We start from the raw sequence: 25,775 nt of genomic DNA, 5'->3' as shown, positions 1-25,775 counted from the left end.
TATATATGCTCTTTCCTTCCCCCCATTCCATGTATATATGCTCTTTCCTCTCATTCCATGTATATATGCTCTTTCCCTCCATTCCATGTATATATGCTCTTTCCCCCATTCCATGTATATATGCTCTTTCCTTCCCCCCATTCCATGTATATATGCTCTTTCCTCTCATTCCATGTATATAAGCTCTTTCCCCCCATTCCATGTATATATGCTCTTTCCTCCCATTCCATGTATATATGCTCTTTCCCCCCCATTCCATGTATATATGCTCTTTCCTTCCCCCCATTCCATGTATATATGCTCTTTCCTCTCATTCCATGTATATAAGCTCTTTCCCCCCATTCCATGTATATAAGCTCTTTCCCCCCATTCCATGTATATATGCTCTTTCCCCCCCATTCCATGTATATATGCTCTTTCCCCCATTCCATGTATATATGCTCTTTCCCCCCATTCCATGTATATATGCTGTTTCCCCCCCATTCCATGTATATATGCTCTTTCCCCCCATTCCATGTATATATGCTCTTTCCCCCCATTCCATGTATATATGCTCTTTCCCCCCATTCCATGTATATATGCTGTTTCCCCCCCATTCCATGTATATATGCTCTTTCCTCCCATTCCATGTATATATGCTCTTTCCTCCCATTCCATGTATATATGCTCTTTCCCCCCATTCCATGTATATATGCTCTTCCCCCCCATTCCATGTATATATGCTCTTTCCCCCCATTCCATGTATATATGCTCTTCCCCCGCATTTCATGTATATATGCTCTTTCCCCCCATTCCATGTATATATGCTGTTTCCCCCCCATTCCATGTATATATGCTGTTTCCCCCCCATTCCATGTATATATGCTCTTTCCCCCCATTCCATGTATATATGCTCTTCCCCCCCATTCCATGTATATATGCTCTTTTCCCCCATTCCATGTATATATGCTGTTTCCCCCCCATTCCATGTATATATGCTGTTTCCCCCCCATTCCATGTATATATGCTCTTTCCCCCCATTCCATGTATATATGCTCTTTCCCTCCCCCCCATTCCATGTATATATGCTCTTTCCTCCCTTTCCATGTATATATACTCTTTCCCCCCATTCCATGTATATATGCTCTTTCCCTCCCCCCCATTCCATGTATATATGCTCTTTCCCCCCATTCCATGTATATATGCTCTTTCCCTCCCCCCATTCCATGTATATATGCTCTTTCCTCCCATTCCATGTATATATGCCCTTTCCTCCCTTTCCATGTATATATATGCTCTTTCCCCCCATTCCATGTATATATGCTCTTTCCCCCCATTCCATGTATATATGCTCTTTCCCCTCATTCCATGTATATATGCTCTTTCCCCCCATTACATGTATATATGCTCTTTCCCCCCATTCCATGTATATATGCTCTTTCCCCCCATTCCATGTATATATGCTCTTTCCCTCCCCCATTCCATGTATATATGCTCTTTCCCCCCATTCCATGTATATATGCTCTTTCCCTCCCCCCCATTCCATGTATATATGCTCTTTCCCCCCATTCCATGTATATATGCTCTTTCCCTCCCCCCCATTCCATGTATATATGCTCTTTCCTCCCATTCCATGTATATATGCTCTTTCCCCCCATTCCATGTATATATGCTCTTTCCCTCCCCCCCATTCCATGTATATATGCTCTTTCCTCCCTTTCCATGTATATATGCTCTTTCCTCCCTTTCCATGTATATATGCTCTTTCCGTCCCCCTCCCATTCCATGTATATATGCTCTTTCCCTCCCCCTCCCATTCCATGTATATATGCTCTTCCCCCCCATTCCATGTATATATGCTCCCCCCCATTCCATGTATATATGCTCTTTCCCTCCATTCCATGTATATATGCTCTTTCCCCCCATTCCATGTATATATGCTCTTTCCCCCCATTCCATGTATATATGCTCTTTCCTCCCATTCCATTTATATATGCTCTTTCCCCCCCATTCCATTTATATATGCTCTTTCCCCCCATTCCATGTATATATGCTCTCCCCCCCATTCCATGTATATATGCTCTTTCCCTCCATTCCATGTATATATGCTTTCCCCCCCCATTCCATGTATATATGCTCTTTCCCTCCATTCCATGTATATATGCTCTTTCCTCCCATTCCATGTATATATGCTCTTTCCCCCCATTCCATGTATATATGCTCTTCCCCCCCATTCCATGTATATATGCTCTTTCCCCCCATTCCATGTATATATGCTCTTTCCCCCCATTCCATGTATATATGCTGTTTCCCCCCCATTCCATGTATATATGCTGTTTCCCCCCCATTCCATGTATATATGCTCTTTCCGTCCCCCTCCCATTCCATGTATGTATGCTCTTTCCCTCCCCCTCCCATTCCATGTATATATGCTCTTCCCCCCCATTCCATGTATATATGCTCCCCCCCCATTCCATGTATATATGCTCTTTCCCTCCATTCCATGTATATATGCTCTTCCCCCCCATTCCATGTATATATGCTCTTTCCCCCCATTCCATGTATATATGCTCTTCCCCCCCATTCCATGTATATATGCTCTTTCCCCCCATTCCATGTATATATGCTCTTCCCCCCATTCCATGTATATATGCTCTTCCCCCCCATTCCATGTATATATGCTGTTTCCCCCCCATTCCATGTATATATTCTGTTTCCCCCCCATTCCATATATATATGCTCTTTCCGTCCCCCTCCCATTCCATGTATGTATGCTCTTTCCCTCCCCCTCCCATTCCATGTATATATGCTCTTCCCCCCCATTCCATGTATATATGCTCCCCCCCATTCCATGTATATATGCTCTTTCCCTCCATTCCATGTATATATGCTCTTTCCCCCCATTCCATGTATATATGCTCTTTCCTCCCATTCCATTTATATATGCTCTTTCCCTCCCCCCTCCCATTCCATGTATATATGCTCCCCCCCATTCCATGTATATATGCTCTTTCCCTCCATTCCATGTATATATGCTCTTTCCCCCCATTCCATGTATATATGCTCTTTCCCCCCCATTCCATTTATATATGCTCTTTCCCCCCCCCATTCCATGTATATATGCTCTTTCCTCCCATTCCATGTATATATGCTCTTTCCCCCCATTCCATGTATATATGCTCTTCCCCCCCATTCCATGTATATATGCTCTTTCCCCCCATTCCATGTATATATGCTCTTCCCCCCCATTCCATGTATATATGCTCTTTCCCCCCATTCCATGAATATATGCTCTTTCCCTCCCCGCTCCCATTCCATGTATATATGCTCTTTCCCCCCATTCCATGTATATATGCTCTTTCCCTCCCCCCTCCCATTCCATGTATATATGCTCTTTCCCCCCATTCCATGTATATATGCTCTTTCCCCCCATTCCATGTATATATGCTCTTCCCCTCATTCCATGTATATATGCTCTTTCCCCCCATTCCATGTATATATGCTCTTTCCCTCCCCGCTCCCATTCCATGTATATATGCTCTTTCCCCCCATTCCATGTATATATACTCTTCCCCTCCCCCCTCCCATTCCATGTATATATGCTCTTTCCCCCCCCCATTCCATGTATATATGCTCTTTCCCCCCATTCCATGTATATATACTCTTTCCCTCCCCCCTCCCATTCCATGTACATATGCTCTTTCCCCCCATTCCATGTATATATGCTCTTTCCCCCCATTCCATGTATATATGCTCTTTCCCCCCATTCTATGTATATATGCTCTTTCCCTCCCCCCTCCCATTCCATGTACATATGCTCTTTCCCCCCATTCCATGTATATATGCTCTTTCCCCCCATTCCATGTATATATGCTCTTCCCCTCATTCCATGTATATATGCTCTGTCCCCCCATTCCATGTATATATGCTCTTTCCCTCCCCGCTCCCATTCCATGTATATATGCTCATTCCCTCCCCGCTCCCATTCCATGTATATATGCTCTTTCCCCCCATTCCATGTATATATACTCTTTCCCTCCCCGCTCCCATTCCATGTACATATGCTCTTTCCCCCCATTCCATGTATATATACTCTTTCCCTCCCCCCTCCCATTCCATGTACATATGCTCTTTCCCCCCATTCCATGTATATATGCTCTTTCCCCCCCATTCCATGTATATATGCTCTTTCCCCCCATTCTATGTATATATGCTCTTTCCCTCCCCCCTCCCATTCCATGTACATATGCTCTTTCCCCCCATTCCATGTATATATGCTCTTTCCCCCCATTCCATGTATATATGCTCTTCCCCTCATTCCATGTATATATGCTCTGTCCCCCCATTCCATGTATATATGCTCTTTCCCTCCCCGCTCCCATTCCATGTATATATGCTCATTCCCTCCCCGCTCCCATTCCATGTATATATGCTCTTTCCCCCCATTCCATGTATATATGCTCTTTCCCCCCATTCCATGTATATATACTCTTTCCCTCCCCCCTCCCATTCCATGTATATATGCTCTTTCCCCCCCCCCATTCCATGTATATATGCTCTTTCCCCCCATTCCATGTATATATACTCTTTCCCTCCCCGCTCCCATTCCATGTATATATGCTCTTTCCCCCCATTCCATGTATATATGCTCTTTCCCCCCATTCCATGTATATATACTCTTTCCCTCCCCCCTCCCATTCCATGTATATATGCTCTTTCCCCCCCCCCATTCCATGTATATATGCTCTTTCCCCCCATTCCATGTATATATACTCTTTCCCACCCCGCTCCCATTCCATGTATATATGCTCTTTCCCCCCATTCCATGTATATATACTCTTTCCCTCCCCCCTCCCATTCCATGTATATATGCTCTTTCCCCCCATTCCATGTATATATACTCTTTCCCTCCCCGCTCCCATTCCATGTATATATGCTCTTTCCCCCCATTCCATGTATATATACTCTTTCCCTCCCCCCTCCCATTCCATGTATATATGCTGTTTCCACCCCATTCCATGTATATATACTCTTTCCCCCCATTCCATGTATATATAATCTTTCCCTCCCCCCTCCCATAACATGTATATATGCTCTCCCCCCCATTCCATGTATATATCCTCTTTCCCCCCCATTCCATGTATATATGCTCTTTCCTTCCCCCCTCCCATTCCATGTATATATGCTCTTTCCCCCCATTCCATGTATATATGCTCTTTCCCTCCCCCCCCCATTCCATGTATATATGCTCTTTCCCCCCATTCCATGTATATATGCTCTTTCCCTCCCCCCCCCATTCCATGTATATATGCTCTTTCCCCCCATTCCATGTATATATGCTCTTTCCCTCCCCCCTCCCATTCCATGTATATATGCTCTTTCCCTCCCCGCTCCCATTCCATGTATATATGCTGTTTCCACCCCATTCCATGTATATATGCTCTTTCCCCCCATTCCATGTATATATGCTCTTTCCCTCCCCCCCATTCCATGTATATATGCTCTTTCCCCCCATTCCATGTATATATACTCTTTCCTTCCCCCCTCCCATTCCATGTATATATGCTCTTTCCTTCCCCCCTCCCATTCCATGTATATATGCTCTTTCCCCCCATTCCATGTATATATGCTCTTTCCCCCCATTCCATGTATATATGCTCTTTCCCCCCATTCCATGTATATATACTCTTTCCCTTCCCCCTCCCATTCCATGTATATATGCTCTTTCCCTCCCCGCTCCCATTCCATGTATATATGCTCTTTCCCTCCCCGCTCCCATTCCATGTATATATGCTCTTCCCCCCCATTCCATGTATATATGCTCTTTCCCTCCCCCCTCCCATTCCATGTATATATGCTCTTTCCCCCCATTCCATGTATATATACTATTTCCCTCCCCCCTCCCATTCCATGTATATATGTTCTTCCCCCCCATTCCATGTATATATGCTCTTTCCCTCCCCCCTCCCATTCCATGTATATATGCTCTTTCCCCCCATTCCATGTATATATACTATTTCCCTCCCCCCTCCCATTCCATGTATATATGCTCTTTCCCCCCATTCCATGTATATATACTCTTTCCCTCCCCCCTCCCATTCCATGTATATATGCTCTTCCCCCCCATTCCATGTATATATGCTCTTTCCCTCCCCCCTCCCATTCCATGTATATATGCTCTTTCCCCCCATTCCATGTATATATACTATTTCCCTCCCCCCTCCCATTCCATGTATATATGCTCTTTCCTTCCCCCCTCCCATTCCATGTATATATGCTCTTTCCTTCCCCCCTCCCATTCCATGTATATATGCTCTTTCCTTCCCCCCTCCCATTCCATGTATATATCCTCTTTCCCCCCATTCCATGTATATATGCTCTTTCCCTCCCCCCCATTCCATGTATATATGCTCTTTCCCCCCATTCCATGTATATATACTCTTTCCCTTCCCCCTCCCATTCCATGTATATATGCTCTTTCCCTCCCCGCTCCCATTCCATGTATATATGCTCTTTCCCTCCCCGCTCCCATTCCATGTATATATGCTGTTTCCACCCCATTCCATGTATATATGCTCTTTCCCCCCATTCCATGTATATATGCTCTTCCCCCCCATTCCATGTATATATGCTCTTTCCCTCCCCCCTCCCATTCCATGTATATATGCTCTTTCCCCCCCATTCCATGTATATATACTCTTTCCCTCCCCCCTCCCATTCCATGAATATATGCTCTTCCCCCCCATTCCATGTATATATGCTCTTTCCCCCCATTCCATGTATATATGCTCTTCCCCCCCATTCCATGTATATATGCTCTTTCCCTCCCCCCTCCCATTCCATGTATATATGCTCTCCCCCCCCATTCCATGTATATATGCTCTTTTCCCCCATTCCATGTATATATGCTCTTTCCCCCCATTCCATGTATATATGCTCTTTCCCCCCATTCCATGTATATATGCTCTTTCCCCCCATTCCATGTATATATGCTCTTTCCCTCCCCCCCATTCCATGTATATATGCTCTTCCCCCCATTCCATGTATATATGGTCTTTCCCTCCCCCCCCATTCCATGTATATATGCTCTTTCCCCCCATTCCATGTATATATGCTCTTTTCCTCCCCCCCATTCCATGTATATATGCTCTTTCCCCCCCATTCCATGTATATATGCTCTTTCCCCCCCCCATTCCATGTATATATGCTCTTCCCCCCATTCCATGTATATATGGTCTTTCCCTCCCCCCCCATTCCATGTATATATGCTCTTTCCCCCCATTCCATGTATATATGCTCTTTCCCCCCATTCCATGTATATATGCTCTTTCCCTCCCCCCCATTCCATGTATATATGCTCTTTCCCTCCCCCCCCATTCCATTTATATATGCTCTTTCCCCCCATTCCATGTATATATGCTCTTTCCCTCCCCCCTCCCATTCCATGTATATATGCTCTTTCCCTCCCCCCTCCCATTCCATGTATATATGCTCTTTCCCTCCCCCCTCCCATTCCATGTATATATGCTCTTTCCCTCCCCCCTCCCATTCCATGTATATATGCTCTTTCCCTCCCCCCTCCCATTCCATGTATATATGCTCTATCCCTTCCCCCTCCCATTCCATGTATATATGCTCTTTCCCTCCCCGCTCCCATTCCATGTATATATGCTCTTTCCCTCCCCGCTCCCATTCCATGTATATATGCTCTTTCCCCCCATTCCATGTATATATACTCTTTCCCTCCCCCATCCCATTCCATGTATATATGCTCTTTCCCTCCCCCCTCCCATTCCATGTATATATGCTCTTTCCCCCCATTCCATGTATATATACTCTTTCCCTCCCCCATCCCATTCCATGTATATATGCTCTTTCCCTCCACCCTCCCATTCCATGTATATATGCTCTTCCCCCCCATTCCATGTATATATGCTCTTTCCCTCCCCCCTCCCATTCCATGTATATATGCTCTTTCCCCCCATTCCATGTATATATACTCTTTCCCTCCCCCATCCCATTCCATGTATATATGCTCTTTCCCCCCATTCCATGTATATATGCTCTTTCCCTCCCCCCCATTCCATGTATATATGCTCTTCCGCTCATTCCATGTATATATGCTCTTTCCCTCCCCCCCATTCCATGTATATATGCTCTTCCCCCCATTCCATGTATATATGCTCTTTCCCTCCCCCCCCATTCCATGTATATATGCTCTTTCCCTCCCCCCCATTCCATGTATATATGCTCTTTCCCCCCATTCCATGTATATATGCTCTTTCCCTCCCCCCCATTCCATGTATATATGCTCTTCCGCTCATTCCATGTATATATGCTCTTTCCCTCCCCCCCATTCCATGTATATATGCTCTTCCCCCCATTCCATGTATATATGCTCTTCCCGCCCATTCCATGTATATATGCTCTTTCCCACATTCCATGTATATATGCTCTTTCCCCCATTCCATGTATATATGCTCTTTCCCTCCCCCTCCCATTCCATGTATATATGCTCTTCCCCCCCATTCCATGTATATATGCTCTTTCCCTCTCCCCCCCATTCCATGTATATATGCTCTTTCCCTCTCCCCCCCTTTCCATGTATATATGCTCTTTCCCCCCATTCCATGTATATATGCTCTTTCCCTCTCCCCCCCATTCCATGTATATATGCTCTTTCCCTCCCCCCCCATTCCATGTATATATGCTCTTTCCCTCTCCCCCCCATTCCATGTATATATGCTCTTTCCTCCCATTCCATGTATATATGCTCTTTCCCCCCATTCCATGTATATATGCTCTTTCCTCCCATTCCATGTATATATGCTCTTTCCCCCCATTCCATGTATATATGCTCTTTCCCTCCCCCCCATTCCATGTATATATGCTCTTTCCCTCCCCCCCATTCCATGTATATATGCTCTTTCCCCCCATTCCATGTATATATGCTCTTTCCCTCCCCCCCATTCCATGTATATATGCTCTTCCGCTCATTCCATGTATATATGCTCTTTCCCTCCCCCCCATTCCATGTATATATGCTCTTTCCTCCCATTCCATGTATATATGCTCTTTCCTCCCATTCCATGTATATATGCTCTTCCCCCCATTCCATGTATATATGCTCTTCCCCCCCATTCCATGTATATATGCTCTTTCCCACATTCCATGTATATATGCTCTTTCCCTCCCCCCCCATTCCATGTATATATGCTCTTTCCCTCCCCCCCATTCCATGTATATATGCTCTTTCCCCCCATTCCATGTATATATGCTCTTCCCCCCATTCCATGTATATATGCTCTTTCCCTCCCCCCCCATTCCATGTATATATGCTCTTTCCCTCCCCCCCATTCCATGTATATATGCTCTTTCCCCCCATTCCATGTATATATGCTCTTTCCCTCCCCCCCATTCCATGTATATATGCTCTTCCGCTCATTCCATGTATATATGCTCTTTCCCTCCCCCCCATTCCATGTATATATGCTCTTCCCCCCATTCCATGTATATATGCTCTTCCCCCCCATTCCATGTATATATGCTCTTTCCCTCCATTCCATGTATATATGCTCTTTCCCTCCCCCCATTCCATGTATATATGCTCTTTCCCCCCATTCCATGTATATATGCTCTTTCCTCCCTTTCCATGTATATATGCTCTTTCCCCCCATTCCATGTATATATGCTCTTTCCCCCCATTCCATGTATATATGCTCTTTCCCTCCCCCCCATTCCATGTATATATGCTCTTTCCCTCCATTCCATGTATATATGCTCTTTCCCTCCCCCCATTCCATGTATATATGCTCTTTCCTCCCTTTCCATGTATATATGCTCTTTCCCCCCATTCCATGTATATATGCTCTTTCCTCCCTTTCCATGTATATATGCTCTTTCCCCCCATTCCATGTATATATGCTCTTTCCCTCCCCCCATTCCATGTATATATGCTCTTTCCCCCCATTCCATGTATATATGCTCTTTCCCCCCATTCCATGTATATATGCTCTTTCCCCCCATTCCATGTATATATGCTCTTTCCTCCCTTTCCATGTATATATGCTCTTTCCCCCCATTCCATGTATATATGCTCTTTCCCCCCATTCCATGTATATATGCTCTTTCCTCCCTTTCCATGTATATATGCTCTTTCCCCCCATTCCATGTATATATGCTCTTTCCCCCCATTCCATGTATATATGCTCTTTCCCTCCATTCCATGTATATATGCTCTTTCCCTCCCCCCATTCCATGTATATATGCTCTTTCCCCCCATTCCATGTATATATGCTCTTTCCCCCCATTCCATGTATATATGCTCTTTCCCCCCATTCCATGTATATATGCTCTTTCCTCCCTTTCCATGTATATATGCTCTTTCCCCCCATTCCATGTATATATGCTCTTTCCCCCCATTCCATGTATATATGCTCTTTCCTCCCTTTCCATCTATATATGCTCTTTCCCCCCATTCCATGTATATATGCTCTTTCCCCCCATTCCATGTATATATGCTCTTTCCCTCCATTCCATGTATATATGCTCTTTCCCTCCCCCCATTCCATGTATATATGCTCTTTCCCCCCATTCCATGTATATATGCTCTTTCCCTCCATTCCCTGTATATATGCTCTTTCCCTCCCCCCATTCCATGTATATATGCTCTTTCCCCCCATTCCATGTATATATGCTCTTTCCTCTCATTCCATGTATATAAGCTCTTTCCCTCCATTCCATGTATATAAGCTCTTTCCCCCCATTCCATGTATATATGCTCTTTCCCCCCATTCCATGTATATATGCTCTTTCCCCCCATTCCATGTATATATGCTCTTTCCTCTCATTCCATGTATATATGCTCTTTCCCTCCATTCCATGTATATATGCTCTTTCCCTCCATTCCATGTATATGTGCTCTTTCTCCCCATTCCATGTATATATGCTCTTTCCCTCCCCCCATTCCATGTATATATGCTCTTTCCTCCCATTCCATGTATATATGCTCTTTCCCTCCATTCCATGTATATATGCTCTTTCCCCCCATTCCATGTATATATGCTCTTTCCCTCCCCCCCATTCCATGTATATATGCTCTTTCCCCCCATTCCATGTATATATGCTCTTTCCCCCCATTCCATGTATATATGCTCTTTCCCCCCATTCCATGTATATATGCTCTTTCCTCCCTTTCCATGTATATATGCTCTTTCCCCTCATTCCATGTATATATGCTCTTTCCCCCCATTCCATGTATATATGCTCTTTCCCCCCATTCCATGTATATATGCTCTTTCCCCCCATTCCATGTATATATGCTCTTTCCTCCCTTTCCATGTATATATGCTCTTTCCCCCCATTCCATGTATATATGCTCTTTCCCCCCATTCCATGTATATATGCTCTTTCCTCCCTTTCCATGTATATATGCTCTTTCCCCCCATTCCATGTATATATGCTCTTTCCCCCCATTCCATGTATATATGCTCTTTCCCTCCATTCCATGTATATATGCTCTTTCCCTCCCCCCCATTCCATGTATATATGCTCTTTCCCCCATTCCATGTATATATGCTCTTTCCCCCCATTCCATGTATATATGCTCTTTCCTCTCATTCCATGTATATAAGCTCTTTCCCTCCATTCCATGTATATAAGCTCTTTCCCCCCATTCCATGTATATATGCTCTTTCCCCCCATTCCATGTATATATGCTCTTTCCTCCCTTTCCATGTATATATGCTCTTTCCCCCCATTCCATGTATATATGCTCTTTCCTCCCTTTCCATGTATATATGCTCTTTCCCCCCATTCCATGTATATATGCTCTTTCCCCCCATTCCATGTATATATGCTCTTTCCCCCCATTCCATGTATATATGCTCTTTCCCCCCATTCCATGTATATATGCTCTTTCCCCCCATTCCATGTATATATGCTCTTTCCCCCCATTCCATGTATATATGCTCTTTCCCCCCATTCCATGTATATATGCTCTTTCCCCCCATTCCATGTATATATGCTCTTTCCCCCCATTCCATGTATATATGCTCTTTCCCCCCATTCCATGTATATATGCTCTTTCCCTCCATTCCATGTATATATGCTCTTTCCCCCCATTCCATGTATATATGCTCTTTCCCCCCATTCCATGTATATATGCTCTTTCCCCCCATTCCATGTATATATGCTCTTTCCCCCCATTCCATGTATATATGCTCTTTCCCTCCATTCCATGTATATATGCTCTTTCCCCCCATTCCATGTATATATGCTCTTTCCCCCCATTCCATGTATATATGCTCTTTCCCCCCATTCCATGTATATATGCTCTTTCCCTCCATTCCATGTATATATGCTCTTTCCCCCCATTCCATGTATATATGCTCTTTCCCCCCATTCCATGTATATATGCTCTTTCCCCCCATTCCATGTATATATGCTCTTTCCCCCCATTCCATGTATATATGCTCTTTCCCCCCATTCCATGTATATATGCTCTTTCCCCCCATTCCATGTATATATGCTCTTTCCCCCCATTCCATGTATATATGCTCTTTCCCACATTCCATGTATATATGCTCTTTCCCCCATTCCATGTATATATGCTCTTTCCCCCATTCCATGTATATATGCTCTTTCCCTCCCCCTCCCATTCCATGTATATATGCTCTTCCCCCCCATTCCATGTATATATGCTCTTTCCCTCTCCCCCCCTTTCCATGTATATATGCTCTTTCCCCCCATTCCATGTATATATGCTCTTTCCCTCTCCCCCCCATTCCATGTATATATGCTCTTTCCCTCCCCCCCCATTCCATGTATATATGCTCTTTCCCTCTCCCCCCCATTCCATGTATATATGCTCTTTCCCTCCCCCCCATTCCATGTATATATGCTCTTTCCCTCTCCCCCCCATTCCATGTATATATGCTCTTTCCCTCCCCCCCCATTCCATGTATATATGCTCTTTCCCTCTCCCCCCCATTCCATGTATATATGCTCTTTCCCTCTCCCCCCCATTCCATGTATATATGCTCTTTCCCTCCCCCCCCATTCCATGTATATATGCTCTTTCCCTCTCCCCCCCATTCCATGTATATATGCTCTTTCCCTCCCCCCCATTCCATGTATATATGCTCTTTCCCTCTCCCCCCCATTCCATGTATATATGCTCTTTCCCTCTCCCCCCCATTCCATGTATATATGCTCTTTCCCCCCATTCCATGTATATATGCTCTTTCCCCCCATTCCATGTATATATGCTCTTTCCCCCCATTCCATATATATATGGTCTTTCCGTCCCCCCTCCCATTCCATGTATATATGCTCTTTCCCTCCCCCTCCCATTCCATGTATATATGCTCTTTCCCTCCCCCTCCCATTCCATGTATATATGCTCTTCCCCCCCATTCCATGTATATATGCTCTTCCCCTCCCCCCCATTCCATGTATATATGCTCTTTCACCCCCATTCCATGTATATATGCTCTTTCCCCCGATTCCATGTATATATGCTCTCCCCCCCATTCCATGTATATATGCTCTTCCCCCCCATTCCATGTATATATGCTCTTTCCCCCCATTCCATGTATATATGCTCTCCCCCCCATTCCATGTATATATGCTCTTCCCCCCCATTCCATGTATATATGCTCTTTCTTCCCCATTCCATGTATATATGCTCTTTCCTCCCATTCCATGTATATATGCTCTTTCCTCCCTTTCCATGTATATATGCTCTTTCCCCCCATTCCATGTATATATGCTCTTTTCCCCCATTCCATGTATATATGCTCTTTCTCCCCATTCCATGTATATATGCTCTTTCCTCCCATTCCATGTATATATGCTCTTTCCTCCCTTTCCATGTATATATGCTCTTTCCCCCCATTCCATGTATATATGCTCTTTCCCCCCATTCCATGTATATGTGCTCTTTCCCCCCATTCCATGTATATATGCTCTTTCCCCCCATTCCATGTATATATGCTCTTTCCCCCCATTCCATGTATATATGCTCTTTCCCCCCATTCCATGTATATATGCTCTTTCCCCCCATTCCATGTATATATGCTCTTTCCCCCCATTCCATGTATATATGCTCTTTCCCTCCATTCCATGTATATATGCTCTTTCCTCCCATTCCATGTATATATGCTCTTTCCCTCCATTCCATGTATATATGCTCTTTCCCTCCCCCCCATTCCATGTATATATGCTCTTTCCCCCCTTTCCATGTATATATGCTCTTTCCCCCCATTCCATGTATATATGCTCTTTCCTCTCATTCCATGTATATATGCTCTTTCCCTCCATTCCATGTATATATGCTCTTTCCTCCCATTCCATGTATATATGCTCTTTCCCTCCATTCCATGTATATATGCTCTTTCCCTCCATTCCATGTATATATGCTCTTTCCCTCCCCCCCATTCCATGTATATATGCTCTTTCCCCCCATTCCATGTATATATGCTCTTTCCCCCCATTCCATGTATATATGCTGTTTCCCCTCATTCCATGTATATATGCTCTTTCTTCCCTTTCCATGTATATATGCTCTTTCCCCCCATTCCATGTATATATGCTCTTTCCCCCCATTCCATGTATATATGCTCTTTCCCCCCATTCCATGTATATATGCTCTTTCCCCCCATTCCATGTATATATGCTCTTTCCTCCCTTTCCATGTATATATGCTCTTTCCCCCCATTCCATGTATATATGCTCTTTCCCCCCATTCCATGTATATATGCTCTTTCCCCCCATTCCATGTATATATGCTCTCCCCCCCATTCCATGTATATATGCTCTTCCCCCCCATTCCATGTATATATGCTCTTTCTTCCCCATTCCATGTATATATGCTCTTTTCCCCCATTCCATGTATATATGCTGTTTCCCCCCCATTCCATGTATATATGCTCTTTCTCCCCATTCCATGTATATATGCTCTTTCCTCCCATTCCATGTATATATGCTCTTTCCTCCCTTTCCATGTATATATGCTCTTTCCCCCCATTCCATGTATATATGCTCTTTCCCTCCATTCCATGTATATATGCTCTTTCCTCCCATTCCATGTATATATGCTCTTTCCCTCCATTCCATGTATATATGCTCTTTCCCTCCCCCCCATTCCATGTATATATGCTCTTTCCCCCCTTTCCATGTATATATGCTCTTTCCCCCCATTCCATGTATATATGCTCTTTCCTCCCATTCCATGTATATATGCTCTTTCCCCCCATTCCATGTATATATGCTCTTTCCCCCCATTCCATGTATATATGCTCTTTCCTCCCTTTCCATGTATATATGCTCTTTCCCCCCATTCCATGTATATATGCTCTTTCCCCCCATTCCATGTATATATGCTCTTTCCTCCCATTCCATGTATATATGCTCTTTCCCCCCATTCCATGTATATATGCTCTTTCCCCTCATTCCATGTATATATGCTCTTTCCCTCCATTCCATGTATATATGCTCTTTCCCTCCCCCCATTCCATGTATATATGCTCTTTCCCCCCATTCCATGTATATATGCTCTTTCCTCTCATTCCATGTATATATGCTCTTTCCCTCCCCCCATTCCATGTATATATGCTCTTTCCTCTCATTCCATGTATATATGCTCTTTCCCTCCCCCCATTCCATGTATATATGCTCTTTCCCTCCATTCCATGTATATATGCTCTTTCCCTCCCCCCATTCCATGTATATATGCTCTTTCCCCCCATTCCATGTATATAAGCTCTTTCCCTCCATTCCATGTATATATGCTCTTTCCCCCCATTCCATGTATATATGCTCTTTCCCCCCATTCCCTGTATATATGCTCTTTCCCCCCATTCCATGTATATAAGCTCTTTCCCTCCATTCCATGTATATAAGCTCTTTCCCTCCATTCCATGTATATAAGCTCTTTCCCCCCATTCCATGTATATATGCTCTTTCCCCCCATTCCATGTATATATGCTCTTTCCCCCCATTCCATGTATATATGCTCTTTCCCCCCATTCCATGTATATATGCTCTTTCCCCCCATTCCATGTATATATGCTCTTTCCCCCCATTCCATGTATATATGCTCTTTCCCCCCATTCCATGTATATATGCTCTTTCCCCCCATTCCATGTATATATGCTCTTTCCCCCCATTCCATGTATATATGCTCTTTCCCCCCATTCCATGTATATATGCTCTTTCCCTCCATTCCATGTATATAAGCTCTTTCCCTCCATTCCATGTATATAAGCTCTTTCCCTCCATTCCATGTATATAAGCTCTTTCCCCTCATTCCATGTATATATGCTCTTTCCCCCCATTCCATGTATATATGCTCTTTCCCCCCATTCCCTGTATATATGCTCTTTCCCCCCATTCCATGTATATATGCTCTTTCCCCCCATTCCATGTATATAAGCTCTTTCCCTCCATTCCATGTATATAAGCTCTTTCCCCCCATTCCATGTATATATGCTCTTTCCCCCCATTCCCTGTATATATGCTCTTTCCCCCCATTCCATGTATATATGCTCTTTCCCCCCATTCCATGTATATAAGCTCTTTCCCTCCATTCCATGTATATATGCTCTTTCCCCCCATTCCATGTATATATGCTCTTTCCCCCCATTCCCTGTATATATGCTCTTTCCCCCCATTCCATGTATATATGCTCTTTCCCCCCATTCCATGTATATAAGCTCTTTCCCTCCATTCCATGTATATAAGCTCTTTCCCCCCATTCCATGTATATAAGCTCTTTCCCTCCATTCCATGTATATAAGCTCTTTCCCCCCATTCCATGTATATATGCTCTTTCCCCCCATTCCCTGTATATATGCTCTTTCCCCCCATTCCATGTATATATGCTCTTTCCCCCCATTCCATGTATATAAGCTCTTTCCCTCCATTCCATGTATATAAGCTCTTTCCCCCCATTCCATGTATATATGCTCTTTCCCCCCATTCCATGTATATAAGCTCTTTCCCTCCATTCCATGTATATATGCTCTTCCCCCCCTTTCCATGTATATAAGCTCTTTCCCCCCATTCCATGTATATAAGCTCTTTCCCCCCATTCCATGTATATATGCTCTTTCCCCCCATTCCCTGTATATATGCTCTTTCCCCCCATTCCATGTATATATGCTCTTTCCCCCCATTCCATGTATATAAGCTCTTTCACTCCATTCCATGTATATAAGCTCTTTCCCCCCATTCCATGTATATATGCTCTTTCCCCCCATTCCATGTATATAAGCTCTTTCCCCCCATTCCATGTATATATGCTCTTCCCCCCCTTTCCATGTATATATGCTCTTTCCCCCCATTCCATGTATATATGCTCTTTCCTCCCTTTCCATGTATATATGCTCTTTCCTCCCATTCCATGTATATATGCTCTTTCCTCCCTTTCCATGTATATATGCTCTTTCCTCCCATTCCATGTATATATGCTCTTTCCCCCCCATTCCATGTATATATGCTCTTTCCCCCCATTCCATGTATATATGCTCTTTCCTCCCATTCCATGTATATATGCTCTTTCCTCCCTTTCCATGTATATATGCTCTTTCCTCCCTTTCCATGTATATATGCTCTTTCCTCCCATTCCATGTATATATGCTCTTTCCCCCCCATTCCATGTATATATGCTCTTTCCCCCCATTCCATGTATATATGCTCTTTCCTCCCATTCCATGTATATATGCTCTTTCCTCCCTTTCCATGTATATATGCTCTTTCTTCCCCATTCCATGTATATATGCTCTTTCCTCCCTTTCCATGTATATATGCTCTTTCACTCCATTCCATGTATATAAGCTCTTTCCCCCCATTCCATGTATATATGCTCTTTCCCCCCATTCCATGTATATAAGCTCTTTCCCCCCATTCCATGTATATATGCTCTTCCCCCCCTTTCCATGTATATATGCTCTTTCCCCCCATTCCATGTATATATGCTCTTTCCTCCCATTCCATGTATATATGCTCTTTCCTCCCTTTCCATGTATATATGCTCTTTCTTCCCCATTCCATGTATATATGCTCTTTCCCCCCATTCCATGTATATAAGCTCTTTCACTCCATTCCATGTATATAAGCTCTTTCCCCCCATTCCATGTATATATGCTCTTTCCCCCCATTCCATGTATATAAGCTCTTTCCCCCCATTCCATGTATATATGCTCTTCCCCCCCTTTCCATGTATATATGCTCTTTCCCCCCATTCCATGTATATATGCTCTTTCCTCCCTTTCCATGTATATATGCTCTTTCCTCCCATTCCATGTATATATGCTCTTTCCTCCCTTTCCATGTATATATGCTCTTTCCTCCCATTCCATGTATATATGCTCTTTCCCCCCCATTCCATGTATATATGCTCTTTCCCCCCATTCCATGTATATATGCTCTTTCCCCCCATTCCATGTATATATGCTCTTTCCTCCCTTTCCATGTATATATGCTCTTTCCTCCCTTTCCATGTATATATGCTCTTTCCTCCCATTCCATGTATATATGCTCTTTCCCCCCCATTCCATGTATATATGCTCTTTCCCCCCATTCCATGTATATATGCTCTTTCCTCCCATTCCATGTATATATGCTCTTTCCTCCCTTTCCATGTATATATGCTCTTTCTTCCCCATTCCATGTATATATGCTCTTTCCTCCCTTTCCATGTATATATGCTCTTCCCCCCCATTCCATGTATATATGCTCTTTCCTCCCATTCCATGTATATATGCTCTTTCCTCCCATTCCATGTATATATGCTCTTTCCTCCCATTCCATGTATATATGCTCTTCCCCCCCATTCCATGTATATATGCTCTTTCCTCCCATTCCATGTATATATGCTCTTCCCCCCCATTCCATGTATATATGCTCTTTCCTCCCATTCCATGTATATATGCTCTTTCCTCCCATTCCATGTATATATGCTCTTCCCCCCCATTCCATGTATATATGCTCTTTCCTCCCATTCCATGTATATATGCTCTTTCCTCCCTTTCCATGTATATATGCTCTTTTCCCCCATTCCATGTATATGTAGCACCCTGAGGATTCGGCTGCTACAGGGGTATTGCACCTCAACCCAGAGGTGTGATATTCCACTCCCGGGTAAGGAAGGAGTGTGGAACTGAGCTCAGATAGACTGCATGCACTACATACATCCCATTTCAGAGGAGCAGGCCGACGGTACTCCCACTTAGAAATGTGCAGGTACAACCGAGCCTGTTCCTGGCTGGAGTGGGAGGGGGGTGGTACATCCCATGTAGTGTAGGGGCAGATAGGGGGAGCAGTCTGGGTAGTGATAGGAGCTCATTGGGTGCTGGTCACCTGAGCTCACACATAGAGGGATATATAAGGAGGGCACCATCATAGATCAGGGTCAGTCAGCTGCAGAGGACAAGTTCAGACGCAGAAAGTGAGTTGGAGAGGAGAGAGAAGGAAACAGCAGCCCTGGAGAGAGAGAGAGTGGAGCAGAGAAAGACCCAGAGGGGGAAGACTGAAGGGACCCAAGAACCCAAATTAGAGCACCGGGTGAGGAGTCAGCATCAGGGTACCGGAACCCAAGCTGGTGGGGGCAAAAACAATCCCTAGCCAGAGACCGGAGATCGTGGGCAGCGTTTGCCACGGTCACCCACCACATTCACCCCGAAGGCACACCACATGAAGGGTCAGGGAACCCAGGGCCAAGGGTGTCCCAACAGAAGGCCCGAGGGAGCTGGACCTAGGTGAATCACTGGTGGGGACGGCTGAAGAAAGGACAGAGGGAGAGCTCAGGGCCACGCTCCGGACTTGTTTGGGGGTTGGCTGGATCCAGGACCTGGTGGACGCAGCACGGCTCGGGTGGTCACTAGCAGCTGGAGTGGCCAGTACAACATCTGCAGTAAGTAAACACCCTTAACTGCACAACCCGAGTCTGTCTTCATTGCCGGCTGCACCGCACCACCACAACCCCCATCCTCTGCGCCTGTCCCCTCTGAGGCTATACCCCTCCCGTTGGGGGTTATCCCACCAAGCTGCGCATCCACCATCAGCCTCAGCGGACCCTGCTGCAGCGGCGGCCACAGTGACCGCATTACAACGGGTGGCGTAGTCGACACAAAAGAACTTTAGTAACATCTGTAAAGCTGCCACATAACTCTGAGCTTGACGCCCTGGGCACGGGACCGGGTCACAGCCGCTCGGAGACTACAACCCCCCCCCCATCTGATCCGGTGCCGGGTATTCCCCTCAAAAAGGAATATGTCCCAGGGGGCGCGTCAACTTTGGCGTAGTCGGCAGGATTACGTGCCCGCAACACCCGGGTACTGCGTGCCTGAAGAAAAGTGCAAGTTTACCTCAGAAAGAAGTCTCCCGCCGGTTCCGGAGGGTCCACGCCATCGGACCCCATCACAAGTCGTTTCCCGCCGATTGTCCGCCATTTCCAACTTGTTCCCGCCATCTGAAGAGTTTCCCGCCACTGGGCGACGCTTCCCGCCAAAACCGCAGATTTCCCGCCTTGGAAGAGCAGCGGACGCCATTATGGGCGTGCCAAAGGAGGGCAAGAGGCCACCTCCCATCGTGGGCCAGGACAGAAAATGGCGCCAAAAGTGGAAACCGCCCCCACCAACAGAGACTGTGATGCTGGAGGTGTCTGTCAGCGTGAAAGAACTACCCCTGGAGCTGACAGTCACCGAGTTGCCCCGGGACCGCCCTCGAAGTGGGAGGAGACGAAAGAGAAAAGATGGGTGTCGCTTGGAGCAGTCTGGAGCGAGCGCACCCGGAGGCAAGAGGTCTAACGAGGAGTAGCGGAGGAGCTCACCCGGAGATGGAGAGAAAGCAGAACAGCACCGGCCCGCTGGCCAGGAGTCTGCTAGAGACCGAGGAAGGAGGGCAGAGCAGCACCGGCCCGCTGGCCAGGAGCCTGCCGGAAGCAGAGCAGAGCAGCACCGACCCGATGGTCAGGAGCCTGCTAGAGTCCACAACCCCGCTAGGTCTAGCGGAGATCCTAGCGCAGCTCCCCCGAGACCGGGAGTGTGCACAAACTGCCCTGGAGGGCCTCGCAAGGAGGATGGCCCGGGTACAGCGTGAGATACTGGCGGAGTGGAGCCGGGAGATGGCCCAGCAAGCAGAGACCAGTCAACGGAGCACGCTACCCTGGAAGAGGAAGCAGACCGCCTCTGAGGATGGCGCGGGAGGACCCAAGGCCGGAGACGGCGCCGAGGAGGGAGCCGAACGCATGGAGGCAGGTAAAGGGGACGCCTATACCCCAAGCCGTGACACCGCTTACCTGCCCCAGCTCCCCGTCGCAGAGCCCGAAAGTCCCCCTGCTGTGCCCGTAGCCGCCATGTCACCGCCATGGACTAGGCCCCGACCGGAAGCCGCCGCAGCGACCCCTGTGACGTCACGCGCCTCGACCCGGAGCGTGACAAAGCAGGAATTACCACCAGCCTGGTCGCAAGGCCTAGTACCCCCGGGCGCCGCACCACCAACAGCGCCCCCTACCTCCGCGGAGCCTCCGGCCTGGCCGCAAGGCCAGGTAGCCCAGGGCGCCGTCGTCCTAACGGTGCCCTTCACCTTCCAGGTGCCCCAGGCCTGGCCGCAAGGCCTGGGCAACCCGGGCGCCACCACCACCGCGCCCGCGCCCGCAATACCAAGGGTGCCACACCTGGGGGAGGACCTCTTCAGCCAGCTCACATGGCCGGACGGGCGACCCTTCATCTGGCCCGAAGGATACCATGAGCTGGAACGGCAACAAAGACTAGGGCCCTTGTGTGAGCCCCTGATCCCTGCTCCGAAGCCCGTGACTCGGGTCTCGCCTCCTTTAGAAGAAGCCCAATTCGTGTGGGACCCCACGGGAGAAGATTTGATGGGGTTCACCGGAGAAACTCGGGCAGTCGCCGCTGAGCGTACTGAGTGTTGTCGTCAGCAGCTAGCAGAGTTTAAGAGAGAACGGGAGGAGAGGCGGGTCAGAGAACAACAGGCCCAAATCCGGAGCGCGGAGCAGAAGAGCCGGACTAGGAGGAACCCCCGTGCAGCGCATTGTCCCCGCACCATCGGGACAGTGATAAAGTTCAACCCGCAGCATGGGTGGGGCTTTATTCGGGACCGTAACAACCGCGGTGACGTTTTTGTGACTCGCAGAGACGTCGAGTCCCACCTGCCGGAAGGTCACAAAGGCCGTGACCTCTACGTCGGAGACGAAGTCACTTTCACCCGGCACAAGTGTGCCAAAGGACCTTACGCCCTCCACGTACACCGCTTGACGGAGGAGGAGTTGCGGTACGGGGAGGAGGAGCCAGAGGACCCGGACGGGTCTGAAGCAACACCATATCAAGAGAAAGCAGGAGGGAGCCGTCGTTGAGGACGGGAGTAGAGACTGTATATAGTTGCCTGTCGGGGCACAGTGAACCGTTGCTGCTAAAATAGTCCCCGTTGGGACCAGTGAACTGTTTACCCGTTAACCCCTTCATCCCACAGGCTGAGGACTGTGAGCAGCCATTCCCTTTCCTCTACCTGGCCGAGGACTGAGAGCGGCCAACTTCCCCTGTAAATAGTTGCGCGTCCTAAAGCGCCCCCTACCGGTTTTATAGAAAACCAGTTTTTCTAAGAGACTGTCGCACTTTTCCCGGACACACGGTGCACAGTGTCCGGAGGAGGAACCAGAGACAAGAGAAGTCTACGAGAATGTTTATATAAAAAAGTTTTATATATATAATGTTTTATATGTTTATATGTTTATATGAAAAAAAAAAAATTGTATGTTTTGGTGTTTTATGTCTTTACAGCCCGAGGACGTGCTGTGGTTTACCAGGGGGGAATGTAGCACCCTGAGGATTCGGCTGCTACAGGGGTATTGCACCTCAACCCAGAGGTGTGATATTCCACTCCCGGGTAAGGAAGGAGTGTGGAACTGAGCTCAGATAGACTGCATGCACTACATACATCCCATTTCAGAGGAGCAGGCCGACGGTACTCCCACTTAGAAATGTGCAGGTACAACCGAGCCTGTTCCTGGCTGGAGTGGGAGGGGGGTGGTACATCCCATGTAGTGTAGGGGCAGATAGGGGGAGCAGTCTGGGTAGTGATAGGAGCTCATTGGGTGCTGGTCACCTGAGCTCACACATAGAGGGATATATAAGGAGGGCACCATCATAGATCAGGGTCAGTCAGCTGCAGAGGACAAGTTCAGACGCAGAAAGTGAGTTGGAGAGGAGAGAGAAGGAAACAGCAGCCCTGGAGAGAGAGAGAGTGGAGCAGAGAAAGACCCAGAGGGGGAAGACTGAAGGGACCCAAGAACCCAAATTAGAGCACCGGGTGAGGAGTCAGCATCAGGGTACCGGAACCCAAGCTGGTGGGGGCAAAAACAATCCCTAGCCAGAGACCGGAGATCGTGGGCAGCGTTTGCCACGGTCACCCACCACATTCACCCCGAAGGCACACCACATGAAGGGTCAGGGAACCCAGGGCCAAGGGTGTCCCAACAGAAGGCCCGAGGGAGCTGGACCTAGGTGAATCACTGGTGGGGACGGCTGAAGAAAGGACAGAGGGAGAGCTCAGGGCCACGCTCCGGACTTGTTTGGGGGTTGGCTGGATCCAGGACCTGGTGGACGCAGCACGGCTCGGGTGGTCACTAGCAGCTGGAGTGACCAGTACAACATCTGCAGTAAGTAAACACCCTTAACTGCACAACCCGAGTCTGTCTTCATTGCCGGCTGCACCGCACCACCACAACCCCCATCCTCTGCGCCTGTCCCCTCTGAGGCTATACCCCTCCCGTTGGGGGTTATCCCACCAAGCTGCGCATCCACCATCAGCCTCAGCGGACCCTGCTGCAGCGGCGGCCACAGTGACCGCATTACAACGGGTGGCGTAGTCGACACAAAAGAACTTTAGTAACATCTGTAAAGCTGCCACATAACTCTGAGCTTGACGCCCTGGGCACGGGACCGGGTCACAGCCGCTCGGAGACTACAACCCCCCCCCATCTGATCCGGTGCCGGGTATTCCCCTCAAAAAGGAATATGTCCCAGGGGGCGCGTCATATATATGCTGTTTCCCCCCCATTCCATGTATATATGCTCTTTCTCCCCATTCCATGTATATATGCTCTGTCCCTGCCCCCTCCCATTCCATGTATATATGCTCTTTCCCTCCCCCCCATTCCATGTATATATGATCTTTCCTCCCTTTCCATGTATATATATGCTCTTTCCTCTCATTCCATGTATATATGCTCTTTCCCTCCATTCCATGTATATATGCTCTTTCCCCCCATTCCATGTATATATGCTCTTTCCCCCCATTCCATGTATATATGCTCTTTCCTCTCATTCCATGTATATATGCTCTTTCCCTCCATTCCATGTATATATGCTCTTTCCTCCCATTCCATGTATATATGCTCTTTCCCTCCATTCCATGTATATATGCTCTTTCCCTCCCCCCCATTCCATGTATATATGCTCTTTCCTCTCATTCCATGTATATATGCTCTTTCCCTCCATTCCATGTATATATGCTCTTTCCCTCCCCCCATTCCATGTATATATGCTCTTTCCCCCCTTTCCATGTATATATGCTCTTTCCCCCCATTCCATGTATATATGCTCTTTCCTCTCATTCCATGTATATATGCTCTTTCCCTCCATTCCATGTATATATGCTCTTTCCCTCCCCCCATTCCATGTATATATGCTCTTTCCTCCCATTCCATGTATATATGCTCTTTCCCCCCATTCCATGTATATATGCTCTTTCCCTCCCCCCCATTCCATGTATATATGCTCTTTCCCCCCATTCCATGTATATATGCTCTTTCCCCCCATTCCATGTATATATGCTCTTTCCCCCCATTCCATGTATATATGCTCTTTCCCCCCATTCCATGTATATATGCTCTTTCCCTCCATTCCATGTATATATGCTCTTTCCCTCACCCCATTCCATGTATATATGCTCTTTCCCTCCATTCCATGTATATATGCTCTTTCCCTCCCCCCATTCCATGTATATATGCTCTTTCCTTCCCCCCATTCCATGTATATATGCTCTTTCCCCCCATTCCATGTATATATGCTCTTTCCTCTCATTCCATGTATATAAGCTCTTTCCCTCTATTCCATTTATATATGCTCTTTCCCCCCCATTCCATGTATATATGCTCTTTCCTCCCATTCCATGTATATATGCTCTTTCCCCCCATTCCATGTATATATGCTCTTCCCCCCCATTCCATGTATATATGCTCTTTCCCCCAATTCCATGTATATATGCTCTTCCCCCCCATTCCATGTATATATGCTCTTTCCCCCCATTCCATGTATATATGCTGTTTCCCCCCCATTCCATGTATATATGCTGTTTCCCCCCCATTCCATGTATATATGCTCTTTCCCCCCATTCCATGTATATATGCTGTTTCCCCCCCATTCCATGTATATATGCTGTTTCCCCCCCATTCCATGTATATATGCTCTTTCCCCCCATTCCATGTATATATGCTCTTTCCCCCCATTCCATGTATATATGCACTTTCCCCCCATTCCATGTATATATGCTCTTTCCCCCCATTCCATGTATATATGCTCTTTCCCCCAATTCCATGTATATATGCTCTTCCCCCCATTCCATGTATATATGTTCTTTCCCCCCATTCCATGTATATATGCTGTTTCCCCCCCATTCCATGTATATATGCTGTTTCCCCCCCATTCCATGTATATATGCTCTTTCCCCCCATTCCATGTATATATGCTGTTTCCCCCCCATTCCATGTATATATG

Source organism: Phyllobates terribilis, unplaced genomic scaffold (assembly GCF_046119375.1).
Source record: "Phyllobates terribilis strain yellow unplaced genomic scaffold, ASM4611937v1 Scaffold_3__8_contigs__length_932513732, whole genome shotgun sequence".
NCBI lineage: Eukaryota > Metazoa > Chordata > Amphibia > Anura > Dendrobatidae > Phyllobates > Phyllobates terribilis.
The sequence above is the reverse complement of the archived record's forward strand: the minus strand, read 5'-3'. Positions refer to the sequence as shown.